This window comes from Neopelma chrysocephalum, unplaced genomic scaffold, assembly GCF_003984885.1.
Source record: "Neopelma chrysocephalum unplaced genomic scaffold, ASM398488v2 Primary Assembly neopelma1_24, whole genome shotgun sequence".
Classification (NCBI taxonomy): Eukaryota; Metazoa; Chordata; class Aves; order Passeriformes; family Pipridae; genus Neopelma; species Neopelma chrysocephalum.
The window spans coordinates 27,970,134-27,982,615 of record NW_020897693.1 but is presented as its reverse complement, the minus strand read 5'-3'; the positions used below and the strand labels follow the sequence as shown (position 1 = coordinate 27,982,615).

The window sequence follows — 12,482 nt, the reverse complement described above, 5'->3', positions numbered from 1 at the left end:
CTCCTGTGCCATGTGCTCTAGGATGACCCTGCTTGAGCAGGGAGGTAGGACCAGATAACTCACTGTGGTCCCTTCCAATCTTACCCATTCTTTGATTCTGTAATTTTTTTCACTGTTTTGAAGTCACCAGTGTTTTCTTCTACAAGGCATAACCCTGCTCCTGTTTTTGTGATAATCATAGTCCTGCATGCAGGAACTATATTCCAACCTTATGCCACACTACTTGCCTGAGGTGGACTGTTACCACTCATAAAAAATTATGTTCCCTCTTGCATGATTTACCTAGATAAATTTGTAAAAAAACCCAACCAGTTCAAATTTTGCATGTATCCAATGAAAAATTTCCTTTTTAGCAGTTCATTTCTCTATCATGCATGCATGGAACTTTGATAGACACTAAAAATAAACAAGAAGGCAACTGAATAACAGTATATTTAAATTGCTTTAATACACCAGAAGCAAAATTGTTTCTTTATTTTTAAAAATGAGAATTAACCGCTTATGACCTCTGTAATTTTCTTGTCCTAAGCTCTTGTCACATAACCAATTACATTCATAAATTAGTATACTGTGTTTTTAATGAAATAATTCCAGAAACACTGATATTCATCTCTGCTAAAAGTCGGTGTCAGTTAAACTGTCACCATTCTTGAGAGTCAACAAGTTTCATGATTATAGGACTCTGGACAGAGGGAATGAATACTATAGCTCTCCTGGTGAGATTTCCCTGTGAAAAGGGAAATCTTACCACACTGGGTAGTTGGTAAGCTCCCTTGTTCCTGCAGGGACAAGATTCCGATTAAAGTATTAATCTTTGAAGAAATAGGTCATCTGCAGAATTTATAAGATCTCAGGTATGGATGGTCGTCCAGACCAAATGTTTAAAATTAGAGTAAAATTAGAGCAAGTGTGCTCTCTGGAGCCCATCAAACCCATCCTGCACCAGAAAGAAAGCACTTCTGAATCTTATTTGGGGATTTCTTCAAAGTATAGTGATCTCTTAGAATGATTTCCCTATGTAGTAAATTATCCTGTCTGATATTTATGTTATTTATTTATTAATATCTTTTTGAAATATACATATGCAGTAGTATTTTATTGTACCTTATATTCTGATATGCATTACATGTTATAAATATTGCTTTAAATAATAGTATTTATTATTGTGTTATTTAATCTTGTTCTAATCTAGGCTTTTTATATATTTTTTTTGATCTTATAAAAAAGAAAACATTAATTCCAATTTAGTTAACTAGGTATCCTTGAGAAATGGAGAGACACTTGGATCCATAAATATTTCACCTATCTCACAGCTTTTTCCCAGACACCTTTACAAGACAACTCAATCTAAAACAACCTATTTGCCTCCAGTGACAGCAAGGTGAGTGCAAACAACCAGCTTAGCCTAAAAACCTATCTTTTAGATGGCTGAAATTATATATCATGAAACCTCTCCCAATTTGAAATGCAGATTTTTCTTCTCCTTTCCCTGTAATTACTTGTGTAAGTATATAATGTGAGGCTAAGAATGAGGATGCTGTGTTAGAAAATATTTCTGGTTTATTTGACAGTATTTGTGTCAAGAGATTGTTGTTTTTTAAAGATCACAAATTATCAACAATGTGTCAAAAGAATACAGAATAACTCTATTTTCAACAGAGGAAGGGAAGAAAAGTTACCACGCTGGAAACAATAACTTCATTTGCAGATCTGTGTTGTTATTAACACTTGTATCTACAGATCCACACCAACTGCAGGGAGCTATCCTGAACTTATATGAAGGCATAATAGTGCTGTAGAATTTAGACACTTGTCTGTTAAGTGGATATATTCAGATTTTGATTAATAGTTTCTTAACTGAGAGGTTTCTTACCACTAGAGGGCTCAAAATTGCTGTGTGATTTTATGTATGAATAATGAATAAACATATATATACACCTATATACACATAAACACAAGGTATATACATCATTCATATGTATATGCTTTATTTGTGTGTGCACAGGTATGAACACACTTGTATTTTAATACATAATCTATTTTTCTTTTATTTTAAAGGTTTTGAATATTTAAATAAATTCAAATCTTAGATATTAACAAAACTTTGAAATTCACCAAATACAGGTGAAATATTTATCTATTTTCATAATTACAACTTTCAACTTAATTCTCAGATGACTAGATATACACAAAACATTCATTTCATCAAACTGAATATTGAAAACAATCACATTAAAAAGAAGTTCGAACTTCCATGACCAATGCCTGCTGTCATCACATGTTTTATTGAGGTATGTAGAGGACACTGAATAACATGAACACAGTTAATTCTTTCATAAATGACTTTCCAGAGAATGTAATGCAGTGTTGCAGAATTGATCACACCAAGCACTTTTGTTTGATTCTATGACTTATTCTCCTGAGAAATCTTAGAGGCTGTAAAGAAATAAAATGTTCATGAAATGCTGACTGTCTTCTTTCACTAATGTGACAATTGTAATGATGAGAGGAATGGCTTTCAATCATTTTTACGTAATGCATAATCTTTGGAAATAGTGCAATCCAGTTCCTCCACAGCAAGACAATGTAATGATGAATAATTTATCCACACAGTCCAAAAGATAGGTAACAGAATATTTTCAGTCTGAGCTGACATACACCAAAGTTTGAGGTATCAGTATTTTCTATACGTTTGCAAAATTATATTGATCTAAGTATAAGAGATCTGGTCAACAAATCAGTATTTCAAGAAACATGGAATTTCAGATTATACTGATTAACAATAATGTCTGTTTCTGTAGAAATAGGAACACAGACACCAAAATATTTTGCAGACATTTATTGCTGTACATAATAATCAATTTTGGATACTTTCTTCGGAATAGTTTTCTGTGTAGAAAATTTTGCAAAAACAAGAGAGAAGATATTCTTTTTGTAGTAGACTGTTTTGAATGCTTGCAAAAATTGTGTTAAACACAATCATCTATATGAATAAAGACTACTCAAGTGAATGGGCATTTGCATAACTGAACAATATCTTTTAGACTTTGATACCGAATAATATCTTTGAATTTGGCTGAACTTCATGTGGTTACTGCCTAAATTATCAGTAGTAAGCTAGACACTAAAAACTGGAAAAAAGCTTAACATCCATTTTCTAGAATGATCGTCTTTTGTGGGTTTTCTTAAATTGTTAAAAGTCGTACCAAATGTTTCACCTTCGTAAAATGTTAAATTCTTAAAAGACCACAATAAAATAATTTGAGGGGAGGGGCAAGGAGAGTTTACATTAAATAGTATGCTGAAAATACAATTCTATTGCTATTTACACTTAACTAAACTTTAAAAGTACAGGTTTTTATAGTCCTATTTCGGTTAATGCATTTACTTTAAAATGAAAAATATGTGCAACTAAGCCAAGATATTTTCGCCTTAGGAATTTTAACTCTTGCATGTTTTGCACTAAGAATTTAACTTTACTGATTGTGTATGATGTTAGATTAAAACTATAATGTTCTAATAAAAGAATATCATCTGTTGTGCACACTTTCTTATGTGTAATGCATTCTTAGTTTACCAATTAGTCATCTGAACTTGGGAAATAATATGCCACACTGGATGACAGATATTAAAGTTGGGATTTTTTACTGATTCAGTTGGCTGACATATTCATCACATCACCTTTAGTTCCAGGAGTATGCTTGAAATCAATAAAGTAGACTGGAATGTATTGAAACTACTTTTACTAGACTAAATTTAAATTTTTTATAAATTTAAAACACATTTCCATAAGTGGAAGATCCATTTCCCTAATGACAGCCTACTGATGTCAGTGAAATTATACTAGGAATTAGGGTCTGTCCAAGTGGAGTTAGCTGCTCCACTAAGATTTTAAGAAAAAAACCATCCTTATCTTATCATAGCACTGTACAAAGCTCTAGCTAGTTCGCTTTTATATTATTATCCTCAATGAAAGAAGGACATCAAACTACTAGAGTGTGTTCAGAGAAGGTTGACCAAGATGGTGAAAGGTAAGGAGAAACAGCCAAGATCACTTGGTTTATTGGAGCGTGAAGACCTCTTCGCAGTCTTCAACTTCCTCAAGAGGGCCAGTAGAGGGGAAGGTGCTGATCTGCTCTCTCTGGCGACATAAGGAAATGGAATGAAGCTCCATCAGGGGAATCTCAGACTAGACATTAAGAAAAGGTTCTTCACTGAGAGGGTAATCATTCAGTGGAACAGGCCTCCTAGGGAAGTGATCATGGAACCAAGTTCCAAGAAGCAGTTCGACAATGTAAATATTTATTAATAACAATCATAATATGAAAATAGAAGTGATTTTCACAATGATCCTACATGATGTAAGATTTGTACTGGGTACAAGGAACTGCAAGTATGAAACTTCTTATAGGAGTGAGGACTAGAACTCAACTATACTGGTGATTTTTTCTTACCCCCTTAAAATGAAGTACATTAATTTTATTCTGTTAGCATCAATGAGTTTTCATGTGGAATGGGATATGATAGTTTCAATGAACTTTTTCTTAATTGGACAATATTTGAGTTTTAATCTCTGCATAACATTTACATAACAACATAACCTCACAAGTCAATTCTTATCATCATCCATGAACATGTTCCATAACATTGTCATGACACCCTATCGAGTTAAGAAATGCCGAGCATTAACCAAACATAAGTGGTTAAACTAGCAAATACAAGCTATATGACTGAAAATAGCTTTTTATAAACTTTATTACAAAAGCCCCCCAAAATCTTGGTAAATATGGGGTTTAGGAGATTAAAACCCTTTGCTGTTAACACATACAAAGATTAGAGTTCATTTCCATTTTAAATAGTTACTGACATGCATACCAAGTGGGGTAGATATGTAGGACAAGATCCCGGGGTTTGGGATTACAGGGATCTAACAGCAGTCAATCCAAAGCAATGACAGCATGTGATAGAGGCAGGAGGTCCACTTATAAATACCTTTGTTGTGAGCCATGATGAATCTGAAAGCATTGTTTCTAATGCACAATGATCTTGTTTCTGGGTGTTTTTTTTGTGATTTGTGAGGTTTTTTTTATGGGTATTCATCTCACTTGCAATGACTCAGTTCTGCAGTAATTTTATTTTTACTGTTTCAACATATGATTTTTTTTCTTCTGTAGAGGAAATAGCTTAAAGCTGTAAATGAAAATAAGGATGAAAAGTGCAAATATTTAAAAGTTTTGAAACAGGAGTCTTCTTACTTGGCTAAAATATTACAAAAAAACCCCACAAAAATTTGCAGGAAAAATAATCAGGCTTCTTTTATCTACGTAATGTATAACTTTCTATATCATCATGTTTAGATCTGGTTTTTTGTCGACATAAAGCATGACTATGTAAAGATTTTCACTTTAACTTGTTATTTTTAATTATTGCAAAGTGCATCCTTAGTTTTCAATTTTGTAACTGCTAAATTTTAAATTATATACCAGCTGTTAATTTGTTTATATATAATTTATTAAAAATGATAAATTATATGTTCCTAAATATTCTTTATACATATTCCTATTATATATCCCTAAATATTTCTATGCAAAGTTATTTTAAATTGCCTGTCACCGGATTATGACAAGAATCTATTTTATTGCAAGAATGCATTTCAGACTATGTTAATATCTTTTATATAGTTTCCTTACTCTCTCCACTATTTTTTCCTGAAGTATTTTGTATTGAATGACTTAAACCCCCTTCAAATCAATAGAATTGTTTTCATCCAGTAGATTCATGGATTTCTATTTTCTGAGCATGTGAGTTGTCCCTTTCATTTTGGTCATGCAACCACTTACAAACATAAATAGCAACTTCATAAGTCTTACTGAAATATAAATAAAAATAAGTAATATTTTGGAACTAGCATTAAAATAAGAAAGCGATTCTATATGTTGTAAATTATTAAAGTAAAAATGATCTCATATTTCGGTACCTTTTCACGTTTCCAGTGCTACTTTTCACTGAAACAAAATAACAAGATGAATAAAACCCAAAAGTCATTAATAATCTGCCACCATTTCCTTCTGGTTCAAAATTGTAACTAAATAATTCAGATAGACTTGTACTACTGATGAGCTGTCTGTTTTAACCTCACTGCACTAAGGAATATCCTTTGTCTGAAATAGGCAGCATTATGCCTAATCCCCATGCTTTTTCTAGGGCCAGATAGCCTTTGTGTGCAGCTGACACACAGATACGTGTTTTCATGGCAAACTCAGGATATGTGCCAAATCATTCTGGCCAATTTATCCCGGCAGTAAGTTTTAGCTGTTTACCCTCCCCCACCAAGAGATTTTCCAATTCAGGGGTATTTTTTAGGAATAAATTTCAAGCGGGTAGAAATGTAAGTGGAATCATCAATTTCTGTTGGTGAAGTGAAATAATTTCTTGAAGAACAAATCCTAACATATTTGCTAAACTCTAGGGAAGAATCAGTTAAACATTCCATTGTGGCTTGATATTCTTAAAGGCAATAACTATTTCCTAAAATCTTACTGTGCTGAAAATTAATTTATAATCTACTGGCATATGTGTTTTGATATAGTAAGCATTTTAAAAGTATTTTCAAAGATCTCTAGATCTCTACTACGAACTATTATTATTTCAATAATATTACTTTTCTTACCTTTCCATTGGCAAAAATTCTACAATTATGATAGTATTATACTTATAAAAGTTACTTTTGCTGGAAGAGTTTATTATTTGGAAAATTGATTATGAATTAAACAGGAAAAAATGAGGTTCCTTGGTGGTTAACAGTAGGAGAGTTTCCTGGTATATTCCTAGACAACTAGGATATAGTTGTCTTTAATGATCTCAGGTAGGACACATTTTATCAGTGAGCAAAATGATCAGAGCAACTCAAATTTTGCTACATAATTTAATATAAATCATGATTACCACAGAAAAATCAGTACCTTTGTCTTTATTGTCTTTTTCTTATTTTTCCTTTGTCCATTGTGCAACATGTTTACTTTTCCTCTTTGTACTCCTTTTCCAGAAAGATTTCTGATCTTCTCCACTGAAATAACTCTTGTTTGTGAGCTGTACTATAGCAAAATTCCAAAAAAATCCTGATTAAGGTCCTATATTGTAAGACTACATTATTCTAGGAAGGGAATCAGGCTTGACAAAAGAATCAAAGAAACTAATTTTTATGGTAATGTCTCTTTTTTCCATACTTCATTTATTTTAAAGTGCCAGAATTTCAAACCAATAAGATATTTGGTGGTGGGTGAGCAAAATGACACATAAAATAGTAATATTATTAGAGCAATTATAATAACAGTGATTGGAAACAGGTATGCCGATTCCTTGAAAAATACCCTTTTGACCATACCGTTAAAGGAAAACAGTCAGAAGCATCTGGAGTGATAGCTGGCTGAATTCAGTTTGTAGAAGAGATGCTTCACCAATGTCCTTTTGTCAGATAGTGACAAGAGGTACACAATCAGCAACACTGTAAACTGATGAAGCTACACGAGGAGATGCTTCTATATTGATGTTACATTGTTTCATTACAGTGAATTTACGCCTCGATTGTACCCATTTTAAACTCTGAATATCTATTTCTCTAGTAAAAACAGAATAACACACACAAATTCCAAAAAGTCTCCCCCCCAAAAAGGAGAAAAAGCAAAACAAACAAAACCAATGACCCAAAGAAAACAGAAGATACTACTATTTTTGGAAGGCAGTTGAAATCAAGTCTTCATTTTCTTTCATTCCGAGAAAGAAAAGGTCTTTAAATTACTGTGCAGAAAGATCACCATGGAGATGACTTTTTGGGGTAAGTGTTCAGCCACTAGAGTTTCAGATATCCAGATCCACACAGTCAATTCCCTGTGAGGGATGAAAAATTATCCTGTCCTGAGGCTAACTTGTTTTTTTATGCTGAGATCTGGATACATCCTTAGGTAACCCCTTGTAAATCTGACCTACAGATTCAGCAATAAAGAACTGGGATCAATTCAGTTCAGTATTCATGAAGAAAAGTAAAAAAGATACTGTAAATTTTAATGAACTTTGTGGGAATAGGAGACAGGTGAGCCCTCTGCTGAGAGAGCAGAAATGGACACTGATTTCCTACAAACACTTTCACCTTCAATCACCAGAAAAAGAATTTTGGCCAACATATTCATGTTATGGCAAATAGTATGGTCAAATTATTACTGATTTTAAGTTGTCATCCTCAGTTTCCTGGAAAAAGAAAGCTACTACACAGCAACGGTCTACAATATGAAGAGGTTTAGCAGTTGTCTATGCTCTTCAGTGATGAGTACAACTATTAACACTTGGCTTTCAGCTAGGCAATGCATATAATATAGGTGCAGATAATAAAAGTAATACAAATTTGGGAAAACAGATAATTAGGTCACTTTCTGCCTAATATGTGTTTAGCTTTTTTCCCCAAACCCTGGGTTTGATTTTCCTCAGATTGATATTGCTGGAATCTTGGAGAAGTTTCACTGAAAATTAAAACATTTACTGGTGAACAAATTCCGCAGTATTTAAACAAGCAACAATTAGATAACTTAATAAATGATAATACCAGTTTAATTGATAGATTGTCGGAGGAAAGAAGTTTCATAAACAGGAGATGGAAATTAAAAACTCTTTCGAGTTCATCACTAACTGTAATTTCAGTGAAGCCAAAGTTTACTAGGAATCACAGCAATCATTCAGTAACGAAAAACTGGCAATTGTAGTAGCACCATTTTGGACAAAGACAGAATCTATTTTCTTTTACCTAGCCAGGATGTTTAAGAGGTATCATTTTTTAATCAAATGATTATTGGGCTTTATCATATAAGGGGAAAATTGAAGTGTTCATTCTGTTGGCCAGAAGAGAACTATACATCACCTCCATAAGAAACAGGAGATTGGGTCTTGTTCCACAAAGCGGACTTTATAAGATTACTAGAACTCCAGCTCAATTATTACGCAGATTTCTATTTGTTAATATATATGCTTAATTGCTTTAGTTTATCTTTCTTCCTAACCCTTTTATTTCTAAGCATAGCTCTTATGTCTGTGGGAGAGATTAATTTGAATGCTACCATCCGCACCTCCACCAGTCGAGGGTAATTTTAGAAATAAAGCTGTTAAATTGAATTTGTACTCTATGTCATCACTGAACATACTCTTACTGAAGTTATAGAATACCTCATCTGGTAGGACATGATTGAAGGAATCAAGATCCCACAGCTGCTTGAAAAGCATCTGGTCAGATATGCCAATCTGCTGGCTGGAAACAGAAAAGATGAACAATAGATTACAGATTTGGAAATAGAGGAAAACTCAGACCTTTTAATATTTTTCCATTGGTACTTTCTGCGTAGATATTACAACAGAGTGGGGGCAAGGTTGCATTACAGGCCTCCACAACTATTTTTGCTTGTGCTTCAGACCATAAACAATGCAGGACAGTTGCCTGCATTTTGCTAAAAGCTGTTTCTTTCATTGCCCCCACCCATAACAAAGACCCAATTTGCTTTAAACTCCCCGTGACCTCTGCCACTAGAGGGCTGCACTTTGTGTGATATTCCCCCCTAGACCTCCAGTATCACTGCTCCAAGCAGTCAGATAAGGAGAAAAAAAGTGTATTCTGAAGCATACCTGTAATAATTAACAGTTTTCTTAATATTAAATCAATATTTGTTGAAATGTTAATTACATGCAGCTATTTGTTTAGTTAAGTAGAACTGTTACTGAGACCCTAGCTGAGAGGCTAGTTATATAGTCTTAGCTAACTTCTTCAAAGATGAGCCTGTCTATTAAACTATAAAATACCTACATAAAGTACCAGAAAACTTAAAAAAGCTTGTCTAAGTGGGATGGGAGATAAAGTAGAGGGGAATTATCAAACAAAAGGCATTCTGTAGAGACTAGGGGAGGCACTTGTGAAACAGCTGTTAGTAAAGAAACAGGCTAAGGCAGGACAGACATCTGCTGAGTCTGAGGAAATTAGGTTTCAGGATTACTATTTTTTCCTCTAAGCTTATGGAAGCTAGATACACAAACAACATACACGCTGCTTATCATGTTAAAACCTTTTTTTATTCTACACTTTAATATTCCTGCTGTTAGCATGAAACAATACTTTTGTTTGAAGAATGCAATCAAGTAAATGTTTTATAAGCTAATTGGAGATCCCAAAGGGAGGACTTGCAGGTGCTGAATCCAATCAGAACTGTCACATAATTAAAATTGGTGCAGGGGGCACAGTAAAACAGATGTGGTCTAAAAACCAGAGAATTGTTTGATTCAATGTTGCTTCAGATGAATGGGACATATTCAGTGACATAAAGAGAGCAGTGTTATAATTTATCCAGTTCCACTGCGGAAATTGACTCAAGATGGCTTAATTCAAACATTGTGGGTTTTTATTTTTGCCTTCAAAATTTTCTGTAAGTCATTTGCTTAGTACACAAGTAAAAAGAGGCCTCTTAGGACTGATGATCCTACAAACTGGACCTGAGATTTACAAGTTATGTAGTGCTCTTTCTGACTCAAATACTAATAAAATTCTTCACCTAGAACTCAGTAAAGAAAATGCAAGAGCTAGAACCAGTCCCCAGTTTGCTGTACCGTAATTGTGTCAGCAACTGTCAAGGTAACAGAAGCCTAAAATTCTATTTCAGTCAGTAAACTAAGCAATTATGAGTCAGAGTATCTTAGATACAAAGGGTACATGATGAGTAAGAAGGTTCCCTATTTATACAATCATTTTTCTGACCATATATGCTATCAAATTGTTACTGAATCGGCTGCATCTATTTCATCTGCTGGTGAGGAAGGTGGATATCACATTCCTGAGACACAATTCCCAAAGAATTCATTGAAAGTTTCCCATGTACAGTGCTTGATTGAGTTCTTAATTTGTGAACACATTTGGGCAGGAGCCTGTTTAGATGTTAACATGTGCACAGCTTAATATCCTATAATGAATTACATACCTGGCTTGTAATTTTTAAGCAGAGGTAATGAGCAATACGATATATTATACACGAAAGCTGCATTTTAAGTACTAAAAATTGTTTGGGGCAGTATTAATGGTAAGTGATTACTAAAACTAAGGCTGTCTCCCAGGGAGCTCAGAATGGAAATTGGATTTCATCCGCGAACAGCCAGGTTTTCAGCTCGCGCATTAGGAGGAATCGAGTCAGCAGCCACGCTGCACACACACGTAGCAATACGAATTTAGCACAGAGCATGGTGTAACGCAATAAACACTTGTGCCTAAATTTTGTACAGAATTGACGCTCCACAGTTACGGCGGTTTGAAAAATTTCTTCAAAGGCAACGAGTCAATAAACAGCAAAGAGTAAAATAGTAAAAATGCTTTTCTGGTGCGCAGACAATCCCCCGAGCGCTGCCTCCCCCTTCCCCCACATCTTAAAACGTTTTAAGCTTCCACCTGAATAATTTCAGATTTGTAGGCAGAAATAACCTTCACCGCAGCAAAACATCTTTGATTTCTCTACGAAATACTTAGGTGAGAAACGCGGCTCTGTGTCGCACAGCTCCAGCTAGACCGGCTGTCACAGCATAACAATAATATCTTTATTATTTCCTCTACAAGCCTGCGCGATGCAGCCCGGCGCGTCGGAGGCTCCCGGCGCGGAGCGGCAGCGCTGTCCCCCACCCGTCCCCCGCGGCGGCCGGCGGGGATGGACGGGCGAACGGATGGACGGAGTGCTGCAGCCACACCGGCCGTGTCGCGTCGCGCAAGTGGTGCAGTCAGCCCCGGCGAGGACGTGTCACCGCTATCCCACCGCCTCCACGAGCAATCTCGGCCGTCCTCCCACGCAGCTGCGGGCCGCGAGGCGCAGCGTGTAACCCAGGTGACGCCGCATCACGGCGGGGACCCTCCCGGGGCAGGAGCCAGCCCCCACACACACCCGCCCCGCCGCCACCCCCGCCGCAGAGGTTAAAGCACCCCCGCCTCCCCACAGCGGCTCCGCCACTCGCGTCCTGGAATTGGCGATGAGCTCCAATCCCAGCCTCGCTCTCTTTTGTTCCCATTGGTCGGATCTCCCGCCTGTCTTCATAGAAAGCCCCGCCCTTCTTTTTTATCGCACACACACACACATATACACCCCCCACCCATCGCCCCCCCTTCCCTACTCGCCTGGCCTCGGACACCCCCGTCCTTCCACCCCCTCCCACGGTTCTAACCTCTCCTGCCTTTCGGGTTTCTGCGGTGTAGCAGAGGGTGGTGACCCCAACCCCCGGCCAGCCAGCCGCCCGCGGTGTTGGGGCGAGTGCGGAGCAGCACCGCACCACAGCGGCAGCGATCCCCCTCTCCACCCCCGTGTCCGACAGTGAGGGAGCGGGAGCGGCGGGCAGCTGAGCCGCAGCGTCAGGCGCGGCACTAGGGCGGGCAGGGGCGGAAGGGGGCTCAGAAACAGCGTGAATCATCTCCCACTCTCTCC

At 36.5% G+C, this 12,482-nt stretch overlaps 1 long non-coding RNA gene across 1 annotated transcript in view; it reads right to left on the bottom strand.

Annotated features, from left to right (window-relative positions):
• Nucleotides 1-12,482, bottom strand: part of LOC113981739 — a 29,813-nt gene that overhangs the window by 16,574 nt on the left and 757 nt on the right. Inside the window, exon 2 of the long non-coding RNA XR_003538516.1 lies at nucleotides 9,211-9,292. This is a non-coding gene — a long non-coding RNA (uncharacterized LOC113981739). The remainder of the gene's footprint in view (nucleotides 1-9,210; nucleotides 9,293-12,482) is intronic.